Below are 21824 nucleotides of genomic sequence, written 5' to 3'. Positions count from 1 at the left end.
TTTGTTTCTAAGGAACAACATTGGTTATTACCTTTAAAATGGATTCGTTAACAATGATTAGGTGTTATAATAAATGTTAAATGTGGCTATATTGTAGATAATGCAACGATAAAAACAGCTGTCTTGCTCCCTGAGTCCCGTTTAGTATGTGTCGAATTTCTACCCTTTCTCTCTAAGACCGTGAGCTCCTTGAGAGTAGACCCGTGTTATTCCATCTGTATCCCCATAGTGCTTGGCACCTGCTAAGGCACTTAATAAAATATTGAATTAATACATGGATGAATAATCCCTGGATCTTTTAAAGATGTCCATTAAAGACATACTGGAGCAAATATTTAGTTAGCAGTGGTTTTGAGCAGTAAAATTCATAACCATAACTTATAAATATAATAATTAGAAAACTGAGGTTAAGCCCTAAAAATCCTATTAGGAAATATTTAAGAAACTGTAATTTGGGGGAAAAAATCTAAGGCAACCATCTAGGGGTAGAGTGACCTCCTAATATTTTTCTTACAAAGTAGGTGATTAGAATTCCAATTAGTTTGTAAGAATGATCCGAAGAGAGGGGCAACCAGAGTGTGTGTCCTTACCCACCCCTTTCACTCAAGGTGGTGAGTATTTCTTCAGGTGATCAAGGGAAGAGGTTCCCAAACAAGCCTGACAGTCGTCCCTTGGTTCACTGCTACATGCAGGAACACTCTTTCTAAAGATACCTCTGGGAAAGTCTGACTCTTATGGGAAGTGATTCTCTCCAAAAGAAGGGGGCTCAGCTCTTCTCTAAATCATAGTTTATAAGAGAAATTCTTAACTCAAACTAAAGCAGTGGGGAGGGGATAGAGAAGGAAATGCAGTAAAGAAGCTTCTCAAAGTAGGTGACATCCAAGGTGAGGTTTGAAGGACTTAGGGAAAGGGAGAAAGGGAAGGGAATCCAAGCAAAAGGAACAGAGTATTCAAAGTCAGAGGCATGGAATAGTTGACACTCTAGCTGTGTGACTTTCGGAAAGTTACTTAACCTCTCTGTGCTGCAGTTTATTCATCTATCCAATGGGGATTAAAATACTACCTATCTCATAGGGTACTTGTGAAGATTAAATGAGTTAGTATACATAAAGCTCTTAGAACAGTGCCAGGCACAGGGTAAACACTATGAAAGAAGTAGCACTACTGTCATTACTATTAAATAGTGTTATTGTTGCTATTGTTGTTATTTGGATATGAAAGTGTAGGTGAACTGGAGCAGTGGGTTCAAGGTGACTGGAAGGGAATAATGAAAGGGTAGCAATTGAGGCAAAAAGCGGGGATGAAAGGCAGTCTGTGGTGCCATGTGATAGAGTGTAGACGTTCTTCTGGAAATGACAAGGGCAATGGCTTATAAAGTGGGGCCTCATTGCCTCTTGTTGTCATACTGAGTGAGACTGGGCAGTAAAGACATCTCACCTTCCCCTCAGGATTTTGAACCACAGGGTCAACCTCATGTTCTACATCTGCTACCGCTTCCTCAGATTACCAGCAATACTTGTGTTTCACATTAACCCCTGGATTCAGCCCATAGATCTCTCTTATCTCAACATTAGTTGGTTGAATTATTAATATACACTCTCACCATTCTACCACATTCAGTAGTAGCACCTCGAGTGACCAGAATGTTTACTTTTGCAGCCCTTCATGGGACTCCCCTCCCAATTCACTACTACACTGAAATATTCAGATGAAGCCCGATCATGATGATAAAGACTATAATGGTAGTAATCATCGTAATAATAGAAGTTGCATTCAACTGCATACTTCCATGTGACTGGCATTGTACCAGTGATATCAGGTAATACTAAGTATATTTTTGTAAACATACTGCCACGTGACCCCTTAATTGTCTCATCTGACCTTTCTGCTAGCTTGATGTTTACTTGTTCCTCTGTGGTATCTTCAACTGGACTTTTCTTTTTACCAACTTATTATTGTTTTTAAATTTTTGAGCCAAGTATACATTCTCGTCCTTGTCCTTCTTAGCTCCAAACTACCCTGTCACCACAGTCTTTTCACACCTGTCCCCTGCTTCCCACTGAGTCCTGACCTCTCAAAGGTGATTTAAATATGGCAAGCTAAAGAAAGCACATGTGAGGATTTTTCTTAGTATATTCTAATATCAGTTACTTTTACAATTTCTGGGTTATTTCTTTAACTTGTCTATTTAGTATGTATTGATACACTCTTTCTCAGAGAAGGATATTTCTTTGGTCATCCTTATCCTGTGTCTCATATATGTTAGTTTGCCAGTATTACACACAATATAGGATGAGTAGAATTTGACCATTAGGACAAATTACTACTGTATCAACTTGGGACAATACAAATTGGGAGATTGTTCTCATTCTTCTAGTACTTTGTAAAGAATAAATAAAAGTTTTGTAGAGGAAAAATAAATATAATTAATCTTTGGAAACTCTCATTTTTCCTTCCAAAGTAGAGTAACAGGCCCTCTCATAAATTCTGGGGAAACAGACCTCAGTGTTTACTACTGGAAGCTCACCAGTGCTGTGGAAGTTTCTGGAGAGGAATGTTGTGGAATTGGCGGTAGAGTGAAATAGTTTTCTCTCCTGTCCTCTGTTCATTGGCTTGAACTAAACCCAAGTCAAAAGTCAGAAGCCTCTTATAAGTTGTCATTTTCCTTCTCACTTAGGACCTTCCTTAATGATTAAAAACGTAACTTTTAAACCAGATTTCCCCTTTACCCCTCTGCCAGGCCCAGCTGCGTTAAGAGCTGTAATGGGTCCCCAATCGAGGAGGCTTATACTTGAGACTCTTGGCTTCCACCCACCTATGGAACCTAATTTATGCCTGATTGGCTTGGTTTTTCTCTCTCTCAGTTGCCCTCCTTTAACAAAATTTAGTAAATGAACTGAGGTTTGCTAGTCTTTTGCTGTTAAGACAGTTTTTTCAGTATTGCAATCCATGGACTGCCAACATGAAAGGTGTGTGTCTTTATATGTCTGTCAGTGTGTGTGTGTGATCTTGTTTCTTCTTTTTAAAGTATTTTGTGTGTATCTAGATCTGTACTAAATTAGAACAGGCATGCGCTCCTTTAAGAATGCCCTCCCCAGTCCCCCAGAGGAGGCTATTTGAAAAAATAGTTCCTTGAGAGCAGAGAATGACCATGTCTTCTTTATCAAATTTATGACAAATTTTTTAATTTTCATTTATTTATTTTTTTTTACGGTACACGGGCCTCTCACTGTTGTGGCCTCTCCCGTTGCGGAGCACAGGCTCGGGACGCGCAGGCTCAGCGGCCACGGCTCACGGGCCTAGCCGCTCCGCGGCATGTGGGATCCTCCCGGACCGGGACACGAACCCGTGTCCCCTGCATCGGCAGGCAGACTCCCAACCACTGTGCCACTAGGGAAGCCCCTATGACAAATTTTTTACCTATTTCTCTGAGGTTGGTCTCTCCCCATGCTCATTCTTCCTACATAATCCTCTTCCTAAAATAAAACACACCTTTCATTATGTAATCTCCTACAATACGTAAGTGTTTGTATTCTGTGGAATCTTAACAGGCATTTTTTTAAAAAGGCAGGGGAAGAGGTTCCATGACTTAAAAGCAATACAGAAAGAGTTAAAGTGAACAAGTATGTTTATCGGAGAGGCCTTTTTAACTTATCCTTCAGGAATGGGCTGATTTTTGCCATGCAAAGGTCCCCAAACTCATCTGGGTATGGGACTCATTTTTACCCAGGCATAGTGGGAGAACAGTATTCCTTGGAACATACCTTTGGAAACTCTGATGGACACCGCTCTACTTGCTCTCCTAATCATTTCAAACACCTCAACCTGCATTTCATGGTTTTCCACTCGCTTGGACAAGCATCTACCCATTAGTCCCGCAAGTTCTAAATGCACTTTTTCCAATTTGCATTTTCCAGTAATAATGTCAAACAATTAAATAAAAATATCAGTAAGTATAGAGATATTAATGAACTTGAATTTCTAGAGAGGGGAGAGAGAGAGAGGCTGAAAGGAAGGAAGAATTAAATGTCCAGAAATAGTATTTAGAGATGGAGGCGTGACAGGCTCTGAAAGCTATGCAAGGAGCTTTCCATGAAGACAGGTACGATGCCAGCACCACTTGGAATAATGATTAAATAAATATACCACTTATTTTCTTATAAACAGTCTTTATGTCCTTTATAGAACCAAAGTCCGTGGGCGGGAAACAAGAAAGGAGAGCAACAAGAAAATATGGCTTAAGTCATAGAAATCAGACCTGAGGAGTACTTTACAGACCCCCTATTTAATTCCCTAATATTACAGGAAAGAAAACCAGTGTGTAGAGAGAAGTGATTTAGATATTCTTTTAGTTGCATATTTTTTCCACCTCACATTGATTGTAATTGAGTCAGTTAGAAATAAGTGCATGTAAAAAAAATGATTTTAACATTTTGAACTGTGCACCTATTTCTTTTTACACACACACACACACACACACACACTGTATTTTATTTGTACAAGAGATAAATAAACTGACACCAAGCATTGTAAATGGATGACCACAACAAAAGCAACAATGATTGCAATTACCAAACATGAAACACACTCGTACTGTGTCATAATATTGACATTCAGTCCAGGAATCCTCCACTGTAACAGCTCCTTTACTTTGCAGTGAAAATTGAATTGTATATTTTTTGCCTCTGAGCCTTTGTGGGATTTTTCTTTTTTTTTATTCAAACACAGTCACAAAAATTATAATCATCCTCATCAGTTCACTCAGTCCCATGTAATTAATTTTTTTTCATCTTGATCTTTTGCTAGCATTTTTATGCATTTATCAGTTTTCCATTAGAGTTCTGAAAATGCTTATTCATTCAGTTCAGTAGTACAGTCAGTTACCAGAAACCTGTACTTGTCGGAGTCTTTTCCATGAATTCCTTGAAGATGAAACCCTTTTATAGGAACATTTTTGCAAAAGCATCAGAGTACACCAGAACTGTCTGTAAATGACAAAAGACTTAAAAATGACCACGGTTAAAGATTTGATGAAATTTCATAATAATGCAATTGACAAGGAAATTTAGTTGTTCCTGAGATATACATTTTAAAGTAATAACTAGAATTATGACTTACATTATACCAGAACATATAAGATTTTAGAAATTTCATGTAATGTCTGAAACATTTATATTAACATATTTCCATACAAATAACCCAAAGAAAGTTTAGTATTAGTTTGTGTTTGTTTGTTTGTTTATACTGCAGGTTCTTATTAGTCATCAATTTTATACACATCAGTGTATACATGTCAATCCCAATCTCCCAATTCAGCACACCACCATCCCCGCCCCCCTGCAGCTTTCCCCCTTGGTGTCCATACGTTCTCTACATCTGTGTCTCAGCTTCTGCCCTGCAAACTGTTTCATCTGTACCATTTTTCTAGGTTCTACATACATGCGTTAATATATGATATTTGTTTTTCTCTTTCTGACTTACTTCACTCTGTGTGACAGTCTCTAGGTCCATCCACGTCTCAACAAATGACTCAATTTCGTTCCTTTTTATGGCTGAGTAATATTCCATTGTATATATGTACCACAACTTCTTTATCCATTCGTCTGTCGGTGGGCATTTAGGTTGCTTCCATGACCTGGCTATTGTAAATAGTGCTGCAATGAACATTGGGGTGCATGTGTCTTTTTGAATTATGGTTTTCTCTGGGTATATGCCCAGTAGTGGGATTGCTGGATCATATGGTAATTCTATTTTTAGTTTTTTAAGGAACCTCTATACTGTTCTCCATAGTGGCTGTATCAATTTACATTCCCACCAACAGTGCAAGAGGGTTCCCTTTTCTCCATGCTCTCTCCAGCATTTATTGTTTATAGATTTTCTGATGATGTCCATTCTCACCAGTGTGAGGCGATATCTCATGGTAGTTTTGATTTGCATTTCTCTAATAATTAGTGATGTTGAGCATCGTTTCATGTGTCTCTTGGCCATCTGTATGTCTTCTTTGGAGAAATATCTATTTAGCTCTTCTGCCCATTTTTGGATTGGGTTGTCTGTTTTTTTAATATTGAGCTGCATGAGCTGTTTATATATTTTGGAGATTAATCCTTTGTTGATTCCTTTGCAAACATTTTCTCCCATTCTGAGGGTTGTCTTTTCATCTTGTTTTTGGTTTCCTTTGCTGTGCAAAAGCTTTGATGTTTCATTAGGTCCCATTTGTTTATTTTTGTTTTTATTTCCATTACTCTAGGAGGTGGATCAAAAAAGATCTTGCTGTGATTTATGTCAAATAGTGTTCTTCCTATGTTTTCCTCTAAGAGTTTTATAGTGTCTGGTCTTACATTTAGGTCTCGAATCCATTTTGAGTTTATTTTTGTGTATGGTGTTAGGGAGTGTTCTAATTTCATTCTTTTACATGTAGCTGTCCAGTTTTCCCAGGACCACTTATTGAAGAGACTGTCTTATCTCCATTGTATATCTTTGCCTCCTTTGTCATAGATTAGTTGACCATAGGTGCATGGGTTTATCTCTGGGCTTTCTATCTTGTTCCATTGATCTGTGTTTCTGTGCCAGTACCATATTGTCTTGATTACTGTAGCTTTGTAGTATAGTCTGAAGTCAGGGAGTCTGATTCCTCCAGCTCCGTGTTTTTCCCTCAAGACTGCTTTGGCTATTCAGGGTCTTTTGAGTCTCCATACAAATCTTAAAATGATTTGTTCTAGTTCCTTAAAAATTGCGATTGGTAATTTCATAGGGATTGCATTGAATCTGTAGATTGCTTTGGGTAGTATAGACATTTTCACAATATTGATTCTTCCAATCCAAGAACATGGTATATCTCTCCATCCGTTGGTATCATCTTTAATTTCTTTCATCAGTGTGTTATGGTTTTCTGCATACACATGTTTGTCTCCCTAGGTAGGTTTATTCCTAGGTATTTTATTCTTTTTTTGTAATGGTAAATGGGAGTGTTTCCATAATTTCTCTTTCAGATTTTTCATTAGTGTATAGGAATGCAAGAGATTTCTGTGCATTAATTTTGTATCCTGCAACTTTACCAAATTCATTGATTAGCTCTAGTAGTTTTCTGGTGGCATTTTTAGGATTCTCTATGTATAGTATCACGTCATCGGCAAACAGTGACAGTTTTACTTCTTTTCCAATTTGTATTCCTTTTATTTCTTTTTTTTTCTCTGATTGCCATGGCTAGGACTTCCAAAACTATGTTGAATAATAGTGGTGAGAGTGGACATCCATGTCTCATTCCTGATCTTAGAGGAAATGCTTTCAATTTTTCACCATTGAGAATGAGGTTTGCTGTGGGTTTGTCGTATATGGCCTTTATTATGTTGAGGCAGGTTCCCTCTATGCCCACTTTCTTGAGAGTATTTATCATAAATCGGTGTTGAATTTTGTCAAAAGCTTTTTCTGCATCTACTGAGATGATCATGTGGTTTTTATTCTTCAATTTGCTAGTATGATGTATCACATTGACTGATTTGTGTATATTGAAGAATCCTTGCATCCCCTGGGATAAATCCCACTTGATCATGGTATATGATCCTTTTAATGTGTTGTTGGATTCTATTTGCTAGTATTGTGTTGAGGATTTTTCCATCTATGTTCATCAGTGATATTGGCCTGTAGTATTCTTTCTTTGTGACATCCTTGTCTGGTTTTGGTATCAGGGTGATGGTGGCCTCATAGAATGAGTTTGGGAGTGTTCCTTCCTCTGCAATTTTTTGAAAGAGTTTGAGAAGGATGGGTGTTAGCTCTTCTCTAAATGTTTGATAGAATTCACCTGTGAAGCAATGTGGTCCTGGACTTTTGTTTGTTGGAAGATTTTCAATCACAGTTTCAATTTCATTACTTGTGATTGCTCAGTTCATATTTTCTATTTCTTCCTGGTTCAGTCTTGAAAGGTTATACATTTCTAAGAATTTGTCCATTTCTTCCAGGTTTTCCATTTTATTGGCATAGAGTTGCTTGTAGTAGTCTCTTAGGATGTTTTGTATTTCTGCGGTGTCTGTTGTAACTTCTCCTTTTTCATTTCTAATTTTATTGACTTGAGTCCTCTCCCTCTTTTTCTTTATGAGTCTTGCTAATGGTTTATAATTTTATCTTCTCAAAGAACCAGCTTTTAATTTTATTGATCTTTGTTATTGTCTTCTTTGTTTCTATTTCATTTATTTCTGCTCTGATCTTTATGATTTCTTTCCTTCTGCTAACTTTGGGTTTTGTTCGTTCTTCTTTCTCTAGTTCCTTTAGGTGTAAGGTTAGATTGTTTATTTGAGATTTTTCTTGTTTCTTGAGGTAGGCTTGTATAGCTATAAACTTCCCTCTTAAAACTGCTTTTGCTGCATCCCATAGGTTTTGGATCATCGTTTTTTCATTGCCATTTGTCTCTAGGTATTCTTTGATTTCCTTTTTGATTTCTTCAGTGATCTCTTGGTTATTTAGTAATGTATTGTTTAGCCTCCATGTGTTTGTGTCTTGTGTGTTTTTTTTCCCTGTAATTCATTTCTAATCTCATAGTGTTGTCAGAAAAGATGCTTGATATGATTTCAATTTTCTTAAATTTACTGAGGCTTGACTTGTGACCCAAGATGTGATCTATCCTGGAGAATGTTCTGTGCATACTTGAGAAGAAAGTGTAATCTGCTGTTTTTGGATGGAATGTCCTATAAGTATCAATTAAATCTATGTGGTCTGTTGTGTCATTTAAAGCTTCTGTTTCCCTATTTATTTTCAGTTTGGATGATCTGTCCATTGGTGTAAGTGAGGTGTTAAGTCCCCCACTATTATTGTGTTACTGTCGATTTCCTCTTTTATAGCTGTTAGCAGTTGCCTTATGTATTGAGGTGCTCCTATGTTGGATGCATATATATTTATAATTGTTATATCTTCTTCTTGGATTGATCCCTTGATCATTATATAGTGTCCTTCCTTGTCTCTTGTAACATTCTTTATTTTAAAGTCTGTTTTATTTGATACGAATATAGCTACTTCAGCTTTCTTTTGATTTCCATTTGCATGGAATATCTTTTTCCATCCCCTCACTTTCAGTCTGTGTGTGTCCCTAGGTCTGAAGTGGGTCTGTTGTAGACAGCATATATATGGGTCTTGTTTTTGTATCCATTCAGCAAGCCTGTGTCTTTTGGTTGGAGCATTTAATCCATTCATGTTTAATTATCGATATGTATGTCCCTATGACCATTTTCTTAATTGTTTTGGGTTTGCTTTTGTAGGTCCTTTTCTTCTCTTGTGTTTCCCACTTAGAGAAGTTCCTTTAGCATTTGTTGTAGAGCTGGTTTGGTGGTGCTGAATTCTCTTAACTTTTGCTTGTCTGTAAAGCTTTTGATTTCTCCATCGACTCTGAATGAGATCCTTGCTGGGTAGAGTAATCTGGGTTGTAGGTTCTTCCCTTTCATCACTGTAAGTATATTATGCCACTCCCTTCTGGCTTGTGGAGTTTCTGCTGAGAAATCAGCTGTTAACCTTATGGGAGTTCCCTTGTATGTTATTTGTTGTTTTTCCCTTGCTGCTTTTAATAATTTTTCTTTGTCTTTAATTTTTGCCAGTTTGATTACCCTGTGTCTCGGCGTGTTTCTCCTTGGGTTTATCCTGTATGGGACTCGCTGCGCTTCCTTGACTTTGGTGGCTGTTGGCTTTGCCATGTTAGGGAAGTTTTCAACTAGCATCTCTTCAAATATTTTCTCTGGGCCTTTCTCTCTCTCTTCTCCTTCTGGGACCCCTATAATGCAAATGTTGTTGCATTTAATGTTGTCCCAGAGTCTCTTAGGCTGTCTTCATTTCTTTGCATTCTTTTTTCTTTAGTCTGTTCCGCAGCAGTGAATTCCACCATTCTGTCTTCTAGGTCATTTATCCATTCTTCTGCCTCAGTTATTGTGCCGTTGATTCCTTCTAGTGTAGTTTTCATTTCAGTTATTGTATTGTTCATCTCTGTTTGTTTGTTCTTTAATTCTTCTAGGTCTTTATTAAACATTTCTTGCATCTTCTCGATCTTTGCCTCCATTCTTTTTCCAAGGTCCTGGATCATCTTCACTATCATTATTCTGAATTCTTTTTCTGGAAGGTTGTCTATCTCCACTTCATTTAGTTGTTTTTCTGGGGTTTTATCTTGTTCCTTCATCTGGTATATAGCCTTCTGCCTTTTCATCTTGTCTATCTTTCCGTGAATGTGGGTTTTGTTCCACCGGCTGCAGGATTGTAGTTCTTCTTGCTTCTGCTGTCTGCTCTCTGGAGGATGAGGCTATCTCAGAGGCTTGATGGGAGGGACTGGTGGTGGGTAGAGGGGACTGTTGCTCTGGTGGGCAGAACTCAGTAAAACTTTAATCCACTTGACTGTTGATGGGTGTGGCTGGGTTCCCTCCCTGTTGGTTGGTTGGCCTGAGACAACCCAGCACTGGAACCTACCTTGGCTCTTTGTTGGGGCTAATGACAGACGCTGGGAGGGCTCACGTCAAGGAGTACTTCCTAGAACTTCTGCTGCCAGTGTCCTTGTCCCCGTGGTGAAACAGAGCCACCCCCTGCCTCTGCAGGAGACCCTCCAACACTAGCAGGTAGGTCTGGTTCAGTCTCCCCTGGGGTCACTGATTCTTCCCCTGGGTCCCGATGTGCCCACTACTTTGTGTGTGCCCTCCAAGAGTGGAGTCTCTGTTTCCCCCAGTCCTGTTGAAGTCTTGCAATCAATTCCCACTAGGTTTCAAAGTCTGATTCTCTAGGAATTCCTCCTCCCATTGCTGGACCCCCAGGTTGGGAAGCCTGACATGGGGCTCAGAACCTTCACTCCAGCGGGTGGACTTCTGTGGTATAAGTGTTCGCCAGTCTGTGAGTCACCCATCCAGCTGTTATGGGATTTGATTTTACTGTGATTGTGCCCTTCCTACCGTCTCACTGTGGCTTCTCCTTTGTCTTTGGATGTCGGGTACCTTTTTTGGTGAGTTCCAGTGTCTTTCTGTCAGTGATTGTCCAGCAGCTAGTTGTGATTCTGGTGTTCTCGCAAGAGGGAGAGCACGTCCTTCTACTCTGCCGTCTTGGTTCCTCCTCCTGTGCACCTATTTTTATTTGAGTAGTGCTGGAATATCTTGCAATTTTCTCTTGCTTAATGATGCCTCACCCTATTGTCATAAAGCTATTCATAAAATAATTTTAATCATCAGGAAAAAACCCAGCACTTTAAAATAATGTAAATGTCTTTTAATGTATTTGTTTGTTGTTTCCCTCTTTTTATTGAGCTATGAGCTTCTTGAGGTCAGTGGTCATAGTTCACATCTATTCTGTATTCCCCACAGCTTTCAGTCAGACTAGTAAATGGTTAATATATAACACAGGCTGATTATCTTATTGAGCAATTACATATAAATTAAATTAAGCCACTAGCAGTAATGTTGCTGATGAATGATAGGATAAACTCTGAAGTTTTATATTTACTGCAAATTTATTTTAATCCTCATTCAGGTGCCCCAGTGACTGAAACATAACTGCACCCCAAACACAAATGGACCTGCAAAGACACCTCTGTCCATTCTTAATTGATATTTTTGACAATCGCATTCTCCGCTTATCACCTCTTTTCTACTCCATTGATTTTTGCCCCTTCTGTCCAATCAGTTGTACAAACATGAACACATGAATGTTTACATATCAACCTACATGTCATCATTGCGAAACATGCAAGAATGTAATAACAGTCTAGAATTTTTTTTCATATTCACCCAAAGTCCATAGTTGAAGGTTCATTCTTAGTATTGTACATTGTATGGGTCTGTACAAGTATAACATACAATCATAATTATAACATCATACAGAGTATTTCACTGCCTCAAAAATCCTCTGTGCTCTGCTTTTTCATCCCTCCCTCCCCGCACGCAACTCCTGGCAACCACTGATCTCTTGCTGTCACCATAGTTTTGCCTTTTCCAGAGTGTCCTGTACTGGGAATCATATAATACATAGCCTTTCCAGATTAGCTTCTTTGACTTGGTAAAAACGCATTTAAGGTTCCTCTGAGTCTTTTCATGGCTTGATAGCTCATTTCTTCTTATCACTGAATAACATTGCCTTGATATACTACAGTTTATCACTTCATCAGGACATCTTTGTTGCTTCCAGGTTTTGGCCATTATGAATAAAACTGCTATAAGCATTCGTATGCAGATCTTTGTGTGGGCCTTAGTTTTCAATTCCTTTGGGTAAATACCAATGAGTATCATTGCTGGATTGTATGGTAAGAATATGTTTAGTTTTGTAAGAAACTTCCAAAGTGGCTGTACCATCTTGCGTTCCCACCAGCAGTGAATGAGAACCCCAAGGAGTCCCCCATCCCTCCCCACCAAGAATTAAATCTGCTGCCCTCCAGGACTGTTTGACCAAACTTGCTCTAACAGAAAATGTTTAGGGCAGTGAAACTACTCTGCTACCACAATGGTGGGTACATGTAATACACTGGTCACAACCCATAGAATGTGCAACACCAAGAGTGAACACTAAGATAAACTATAGACTTTGGGCGATAATGATGCGTCAGTATAGGGTCATCGATTGTAACGAATGTCCTGCTCTGTGGGAAACGTTAATAACGGAGGAGGCTGTGGGGCAGGAGTATACGGGAACTCTCTCCACCTGCCTCTCAATTTTGCCATGAACCTAAAACTGCTCTAATAGCTAAAATTAAAAACACAAATACAAAAAACCATCCTATATGTGGAAAACCAAACACTTCAGGAATGAAGTAAAGGTATATTTTAAAAATTAATTTTTATTGGAATATAGTTGACTTACAGTGTTGTGTTAGTTTCAGGTGTACAGCAAAGTGAATCAGTTATACATATACATATATCCAGTCTTTTTTAGATTCTTTTCCCATATAGGTCATTACAGAGTATTGAGTGGAGTTCCCTGTGCTATACAGTAGGTCCTTATTAGTTATCCATTTTATATATAGTAGTGTGTTTGTGTCAGTCCCAACCTCCCAATTTATCCCTACTGTCTTCCTTTCACCCTTGGTAACCATAAGTTTGTTTTCTACATCTGTGACTATTTCTGTTTTGTAAATAGGTTCGTATGTACCACTTTTTTAGATTCCACATATAAGTGATATCATGTGATATTTGTCTTTCTCTGTCTGACTTACTTCACTCAGTTTGACAGTCTCTAGGTCCATCCATGTTGCTGAAATGGCATTATTTCATTCTTTTTTATGGCTGAGTAATATTGCATTGTTTATATGTACCACATCTTCTCTATCCATTCCTCCGTCGATGGACATTTAGGTTGCTTCCATATCCTGGCTATTATAAATAGTGCTGCAGTGAACATTGGGGTGCATGTATCTTTTTGAATTACGATTTTCTCTGGATATATGCCCAGTAGTGGGATTGCTGGATCATATGGTAGCTCTATTTTTAGTTTCTTGAGGAACCTCCATACTGTTCTCCATAGTGGCTGTATCAATTTACATTCCCACCAACAGTGTAGGAGGGTTCCCTTTTCTCCACACCCTCTCCAGCATTTATGGTTTGTAGACTTTTTGATGATGGCCATTCTGACCGGTGTGAGGTGATACCTCATTGTAGTTTTGATTTTCATTTCTCTAATAATTAGTGATGTTGAGCATCATGTCATGTGCCTCTTGGCCATCTGTATGTCTTCTTTAGAGAAATGTCTATTTAGATCTTCCACCCATTTTTTGATTGTGTTGTTTGTTTTTTTGATATTGAGCTGCATGAGCTGTTTGTATATTTTGGAGGTTAATCCCTTGTTGGTCATTCTTTCTCCAGCAATAGAAAGCAGCAGCGTGAGTAAAGGCTTGAAGGGCAGAAGGGTTCCAGTGTGCAGCGGGGATTGTGAACCCAGCCGACTGGCTGGAGCAGAGGGTTTTGATTAGGGGACGAGGGGGAAAGCACATTTGGAACGCGTGGTCCTGCCGTTTCAGCACTGATCTGCCCCAGTGGGATCAGATGGTGGTATTCATAGCCCCGGACTGTCTTGTTAGAGCCCTGGCTCTGGGATCTGTGGCGTGGAGGTACTTTCTTGATGTAGCTATTTGTACTGAGCCTGTCACTAGCTCAGCAGGAGGTAAAAATTACTTGACAGTCTCTCCTGGCTCTCACCCATCCAAAGCGTGAGGGAGAGTAGGGGTGTCAGAGTGGGTGGGCATTGGGGAGAGTCCTTAAGAGCTGAAGCGTTCAGTGAGGGAGAGTGAAGGGCATTGAGAGGCTTACCCACATTCTGGGGCACCCGTGCCAGGCAAGCAGCCCCACCCCACCGTGGGGTCCCTGTGCCCTCCACCCCCCCCCATAGTTGACCTTTAATCCAAAGTGTTTGGTTCCATATGGAAATCTCTCTCTCCTCTCTCTCTTTCAATTTCTCTCTATCTCATTTTTTGCGCACACACACAATTATTATCAAAAAACACTTTGGAATTTAAACTCTCAGCTAGGGATCCTTTTCCTAAACAAAAAGCTACAATTTAATACATTTCTATCGGTTCCCTATTACATAGCAAACGGGAACCACTCGCCGTATGCAGTACAATCATTTAAGCTCATTTGACTTCTAAAGGCGAGGGCGATAACATTTTGGATTTCATTTTTGTTTGTCCTATAAGAGTATTGAGTTTTGGCCAAAACCCCAGGCCCTGGGTGAATGTGCTTCAGACCTCACTTTTTGTCAGGAGGCCAAGTGGACTTGGGAGAGAGGGTGGAGCTGTCTGTTCAGACATGATTTTTAGTTTTACCCTTTGCCTCTGGAGCCAGGGCCCTGGCCCGCATCCAGCGCACGAAGAGAAGATTATGGTATTTTCTAGGTAATTTTAAGGAGCACAAACCCAAAGTAAAGTCAGGTGGTTTCACGTCTGCACTGAATTTTTCATGTTAAGGATTTGTCCTGATTCGGGTTTTCAGCAGAGCTGTATTTTAAATGATGAAGGGAACTGTATTCTTCTGGAGACAGGCATGTTTTGGTTGTTTGCTAATGACCTCTGGTTTTGCTTATGGAGAGTTTTGTTAACAAATGGAAATGTAGCAAAATAAAACACTCTCTTTCGTACTTTCTTTTTTTGCTTCCTTTTCCTTCTTTCTTAAACAATGGGAACGCTTGCAATAAGCTGTCAAAACCAGGCTATAGATATTAGTTATTGTAGCATCATTAATACTGTGTAAAAATAAATTAGTCACTTTGGCAATCAAACACATTCTTGTGATCTCCTGTCGGTGCTTTTAAACAGAGCCTTCCCCTGCTGTTTGATAGATCCTATTGTTAAGAGAAGAGGCTGTAGAGATGTATTCAAAAATTCTTTGAAATTTCTCCAGCCTCAGGAACCCATTCAGCAGGAATTAGCCTTTAAGGAGGCTGATAAGGAGAGCTCGGCAGGGGCCTGCCTGCTCTGGAGGTGAAAGGTTAACCCCAGGCCCTGGGTAAGAGGGCTCCGCTTTTGGACCCATGTCGTGCTCAGCTACCCTGCCTGCTTGCCTCGCCTTTTCCTGCCCTCTCACCCCATCCGCACCTCACCCTCCAGCTACCTTTTCTAAAAGAAAGGGACTTCAAGACGGAGCCTGCAGAGGGTGACAAAATTAAACCAAAATAAACTCTCATCTCAAGCACAGCAGACTTTTTTTCGGGGTGTGGGGGGGGGACAGCTCTCTATCCAGGCAAAAGTGACGGGCTGAATCCGGCAGAATTGTCATTTCTGGTTCACGTTCAGTTGGGTCCCTGCAGTGGTTGGGCGTGTTGGTATCGAGGCAGCATCGAGGTTTCCACTCTGTGCCCTCCTCAGTTGTCCCAACAACATTGCAGAACTAGAGGTGCGAAGTAAAGCGAAGTTGAAAATTAAAAAGAGGCTCTGCTGCCTCCAGAGAGGCTTTATATTCACCACAGGCCCTTTCCAGTGGAAGACACAAAAGACTGCAAAAGAAACAGCATTCTGCCTTGTGCTCTTGGGGGCAATTCCATAAATGCAGAATCGTAGGGTAAATGTGCCCATGTGGGTGTGCCTTAGAAGCCAAGGAAAAAAAGAGAGCCTTCCTTCTCTTTTCCTTTGAGAGCTATATTAGTTTGCTAGGGCTGCCATCACAAAGTATCATAGATGGGGTGGTTTCAACAGCAGAAATTTATTTCCTCACCGTTTTGGAGACTAGAAGTCCAAGATCAAGGTATCGACAGGGTTGATTTCTTCTGAGGCCTTGCTCCTTGGCTTGCAGATGGCCGTGTTCTCCCTATGTCTTCCCTCTGTGCATATTTGTGTCTGAATCTCCTCTTCTTAAAAGGACACCAGTCATATTGGATTAGAGTCCACCCATATGACCTCATTTAACCTGAATAACCTCTTTAAGGAGGCTATATCAAAATAGTCACATTCTGAGGTACTTGGGGTTAGAACTTCAACGTATGACTTTTGGGGCCAACACAATTCAGCCTGTAACAAAAACTAAGGTTATTTCATTATCACAGTTGACCCTTGGTTATGGACAAAGTTAACAGTAATGAGCTTTGCTTGAGGTTCTTTCACACACACCCCACCCCTAGTGCCTGAAGGGCTCCAGTCCCTCCAAGGCTGGCTCCCAGGGGCAGTAAAGCCCTGAAGGACTGGTGGATGTTGAGGGAAAGTTGCAGGAACAGTTGATGCATTATGGTTAATGTGAGAAGTAACTGTGTTTGTTTGTTTGTTTTGGGGTTTTGTGGGGTTTTTTTTGCTTCCTGCAGGACTTTAATACATTTAATTTCCAGTTGCTGGCATTTGTGAATGTGATTTTTACATGAAAATCATGGACTTATATTAATAGATTCATCTTTAAATGCCTGGATTTATAGCATAGAAGCTTCTTCCACAGTTCAGAAGTAACATAAGTAGTTATCTCTGCAGTTTTTTAAAATTAATTTTTATTGGAGTATAGTTGATTTATAATGTGTTAGTTTTTGCTGTACAGCAAAGTGAATCAGTTATACATATATCCACTCTTTTTTTAGATTCTTTTCCCATATGGTCCTTACAGAGTATTGAGTAGAGTTCCCTGTGCTATACAGTAGGTCATTATTAGTTATCTATTTTATATATAGTAGTGTGTATATGTCAATCCCAATCTCCCAATTTATCCCTAGCCCCCCACCTTTTCCCCCTTAGTAACCATAAGTTTGTTTGCTACATCTGTGACTCTATTTCTGTTTTGTAAATAAGTTCATTTGTACCCCTTTTTTAGATTCCACATATAAGTGATATCATATGATATTTGTCTTTCTCTGTCTGGCTGACTTCACTCAGTATGACAATCTCTAGGTCCATCTATGTTGCTAAAATGGCATTATTTCGTTTTTTTTATGGCTGAATAATATTCCATTGTATATATGTACCACATCTTCTTTATCCATTCTTCTGTCAGTGGACACTTAGGTTGCTTCCATGTCTTGGCTACTGTAAATAGTGCTGCAATGAACATTGGGGTGCATGTATCCTTTCAAATTATGGTTTTCTCTGGATATATGCCCAGGAGTGGGATTGCTGGATCATATGGTAGCTCTATAGAGAAGTAAGTTTGTTGATGCTGAATCCAAAGACCTTTTTCATCATTATCACCATGTTCAGAATACGTTTATTAACTGGTGCAGCGTATCTAGTCACTGTGTGGTGCTGATTTGGATTCAGGCTTTCTATGGTCAGTACAGCATTCTCTTGTTTTCAGGCATCACTCTTCTTCTCCAGACAAATAAACATGTAAGGATATTCCATGAAAAAGCATGTTAATCTCCTTCTCAGATCAATATCTCTCTCTTGCTCTTCCTCTTTTCCTCTCTCTCTCACACACACACAGACACACACACCAATTGAGATGTATGTATGCGTTAAAAAGAATCTCAGGTACATACTATTTGTTTTTTGCGGTACGTGGGCCTCTCACTGTTGTGGCCTCTCCCGTTGCGGAGCACAGGCTCCGGACGCGCAGGCTCAGCGGCCATGGCTCACGGGCCCAGCCGCTCTGCAGCATGTGGGATCTTCCCGGACCGGGGCACGAACCCGTGTCCCCTGCCTCGGCAGGCGGACTCTCAACCACTGCGCCACCAGGGAAGCCCATGTTTGTTTTTAATGAGGTAACATTCATCAGACATTCAATTCCCAATACCCTGTTCCTATAATACACAGGAAGGCCTGACTAGATTTCCTACTGTCCAAGCCTAATTTTTTATTACTCTTTTTCATATCACCTTCCTCCACAGAAACAGTCCCCTATGTCTGGTTCGTTGCCAGTGGTTTACAAACATGCTGAAACCTTTGCCATGACTGGGTAGTCTTCATCAGAGTTTACATTTAAGGTAGCAGAGTGAGGGGAAAGGTTTAAACTGGAGTAACATGCTAGAATAAGAGCCGAAGGAGGATGCTGAATCAAAAACCCATCAGGCAAAGTGGAGGTTCAGCCCTGGGGAGACTAAGAAAGAATCATAAGCCCAAAGAATCAGGGGAAAGTTCAAGGCTCTGCTCAGAGGTGTCAGGCAGAGATGGGACTGCACCCAGATGCTGCCTGCTTCAGCATCCACTTTCAGTGCATCTTGTCTACCTCAAGATGCAGTGTTTGCCAGGCTCAATGCCACGTGTGAGATATAAAGCCACATAAGAGATTGTCCAAAATGTCAAGGATGTTACATCAAAATGGCAAGTGGGTGGTCTTAAATAAAGAAGACAGATCTAGATTCAAACACCAGTAATATTAGGACCCTCTTAGAGGTTTGTGGTTTGTGATTGGATGGGTTGGCTTAAAGTATCACAGGCGTGTGCGAAAATTTTTCTTTTTTAAAAAAATTAATTAATTTTTGGCTGCATTGGATTTTCATTGCTGCGTACAGGCTTTCTCTAGTTGCAGCGAGCGGGGGCTACTCTTCATTGCGGTGCGCGGGCTTCTCACTGCGGAGGATTCTCTTCTTGCAGAGCACGGGCTCTAGGTGTGTGGGCTTCAGTAGTTGTGGCTCACGGGCTCAGCAGTGGTGGCTCACAGGCTCTAGAGCGCAGGCTCAGCAGTTGTGGTGCACAGGCTTAGCTGCTCCACGGCATGTGGGATCTTCCCGGACCAGGGCTCGAACGCGTGTCCCCTGCATTGGCAGGTGGATTCTTAACCACTGCGCCACCAGGGAAGTCCCGGCATGTCCAAAAATTTGGATTAGCTTGCCAAGCCCCTTGAAGAGCCAACGTGCGTCCAGACCAACCACTGCCATATTTCCCAGCCACTCCTCAACCTACCGCCTTAGCCTTTTGACACTTCTCTCTCCAAGACCATTGGTCTTGTGTGATTTCAAGTGTGCTGGCTTCTTTTTAGTACTCATCTTGTATCATACTGTCTGCTACTCATTCTTGCAGCACACTCTCCTCTCCCTCAGCACCTCTCATCAATGATTGTTTGGCACAGGCTTCAAGCTTGCCCCTGTTTCAATTCCAGACCTACACTTCGACTGCCGGCTTAACAAGTGTCATCTCCAGAGACTCAAATGTACCATGTTTAAAATACAAATCAGATCTTCCTCCCCTACTCTGCTGCTGCTTCTATTTTCTATCATTGAAAACGCTTGCATGAATGTTAGACATCTCTGAACCTGTTTAGCACATAGCACAATGTTCTGCACGTTTATCAGTACGTATTTAATAAATGAGCAGCTTATTGCATTAAAAAGTCTTAACTCTATACTCAAGACTATTCATAACATGTCCTTACCTCCGACTCTATCCAAACCAAAACTATTGCCTATTATTCCTTAGGACAAATCCTCAGAGTCCACTGGGCTGTCCCCACTTCTCACCTTGCACCTGGGAATTCCATGCTGATGTCCACAGCCAGGTCTTTGAATGCTTTGCTTCTCCCCAACCCCTCCCCACCGACTGGCTTCCTTACCATCTGTCAAAGTCTATGCATCTTTCAAGGCTGGTCCCATCACCTGTCCTAGATAATACCTTCCTTGACCACATCAGACTAAGGTAACCACCAACATGCCATCCCTCCAGTCTCCAAATTCCTCTGGCACCTGACATCTGTACCACAGAATTTAGCACCTGGCTACCTACTTGTTCGCTTTCTTTGGTATAAACAAACCAGAAAGCCAGTCTCTCTTCCAGGGATTCACAGACATGGTAAATTCCTCCTTGAGTTTTTCCCAAGAATGTGTCTTTGAGGAGGAATTTATATTCTTTCTTTCTTTCTTCATATGGGGAAATCTACGTACCTCCTTGTGACACGATGTGTTTTCCCCTATGTCTTAGTTATCAGGAAATTTAGAGCTGATTCATTACCAGATTGTGATCATCAGGATCCTAGTATTAGCTGTCTATTCTATCTGCCTCTGTTGTGTGTTTATTCTTAATTTTGCAGTATATTTAACTTGTAAGACAACGTAAGTCCTTTTGGAACAAAACGAGAAAATAGGCTCCCAAGTGAACAATTTCTTCTTATTATTTCATAATTTTCATTTTCCTACCTGGATTTCAAGTCCTTATGAACAGTCAGATCTTGTATTTCTATTGATTTCCCCAAGTAGGAAGCATATGGTAGGTCCTCAATAAATCATTGTTGATGAATCAATACTTTTAGATATCCTAAGTGAAATGATGTACTTTGTTAAGGTAGGTTAGATTATTTTAAGCTGTATTGGAAACACTTCCTAAAAATTACATAATTCTAACAAAGGGCCCTGAGTATATCTGTTTCTGCTAGCATTTTGTTAAATGTTTAAAATATCAGAAGAAGGAAAACACAATAAAAATCAAAAGTTAAAGATTTGGCTATTACAGTATCTAAGCATAACACTTAACACAAGCAAGAAGATTAATGAAATCAATAGTTTACTGCCATTAACACTGACCGATGACAGAGTGCATTGTTTCCCACAAGCCCAAAGCCCTGCTAGCTGCCTCTGTGGTAAACAAGACATTCAGGTGGTGTCTGACTTATTTTTTCTTCCCTTATCCTCATTTTCACTCCCCCTTCCTAATATAAGGTAGCAAACATTAAAATCGGCTTTCAATAAACTACCTGTGCCAGTCACCAGATTCTTTTCTTCCCTTTTTTTTTTTTTTTTTTGGCGGGGGCTGGGGTGGAAGAAGGGGGTTCCTGTTTTAAGCTCACCCAGGGAGAATACTTTAACTTTGAAAGAAACCACAAGAATGTAATCATCAAGTCACAGCCAGACTTAGCCTGTGTTCATGCTTCCTGTCCTTTTACCCCTGCCCCAACCTGAGCCGCCCCCCGCTACCCCGCCAAACATTCACCCACCAACACGTAACTATAGCTGCTAAATATTTATACAGCCATGTGTGAATAATCCATATAAGTGCAAACACTTTTGAGACTTAAAATTCACCCAGCTGACTGGGCTTTATTGTTGTGCGAGAAGGGCTTGCTGAATCCTTTCTTTTGCTCTTTTAACCAGAGCGGAAATGTTTGCCTTTTCATTTCACGGCTATGCTGCGTGAGTTGCCCTCCCCAGCCTTCTCCTTCTAAGCACTAATGTTTGAAGAGAGAATGAGAATAACAAATAACAGATACAACCATCTACACAGTTATGAGATTCAAAGATACCTCCACCCCCGCCTCCTGATCTAACCCGCATGTCATGTCTGATGTTGGAAGGTAAATTAAAACTCATCTCTGTTCCCCAAAGTAGCTGTGTTTGCATCAGACCAACGTAGCTCCGTCTTGGGCAGCCTCATATGACCTCTTAGCCTTGCAAATCGTCCAGGGTTCATAATTAATACTAGGTTATTTTCCCATGCCCATCTTTAGTATCCTGAATCACCTCATCTCATGCTTAGCTGGTGTTTCCATTTTGAATAG

At 40.3% G+C, this 21824-nt stretch overlaps 2 protein-coding genes across 7 annotated transcripts in view; one reads left to right on the top strand and one right to left on the bottom strand.

Annotated features, from left to right (window-relative positions):
* Positions 1 to 21824, bottom strand: part of SLC25A13 (solute carrier family 25 member 13) — a 296284-nt gene that overhangs the window by 20063 nt on the left and 254397 nt on the right. Inside the window, exon 24 of the transcript XR_010945512.1 lies at positions 20470 to 20587. The gene's annotated coding sequence lies outside the window, so the exon portion shown is untranslated. The remainder of the gene's footprint in view (positions 1 to 20469; positions 20588 to 21824) is intronic.
* DYNC1I1 (dynein cytoplasmic 1 intermediate chain 1) overlaps positions 1 to 21824 on the top strand; it is a 338694-nt gene that overhangs the window by 282597 nt on the left and 34273 nt on the right. The gene's annotated exons all lie outside the window — the stretch shown is intronic.

This window comes from Pseudorca crassidens, chromosome 8, assembly GCF_039906515.1.
Source record: "Pseudorca crassidens isolate mPseCra1 chromosome 8, mPseCra1.hap1, whole genome shotgun sequence".
Taxonomy (NCBI): domain Eukaryota; kingdom Metazoa; phylum Chordata; class Mammalia; order Artiodactyla; family Delphinidae; genus Pseudorca; species Pseudorca crassidens.
Note: the sequence above shows the minus strand (reverse complement) of the source record. Positions and strands in the feature narration are given on the sequence as shown.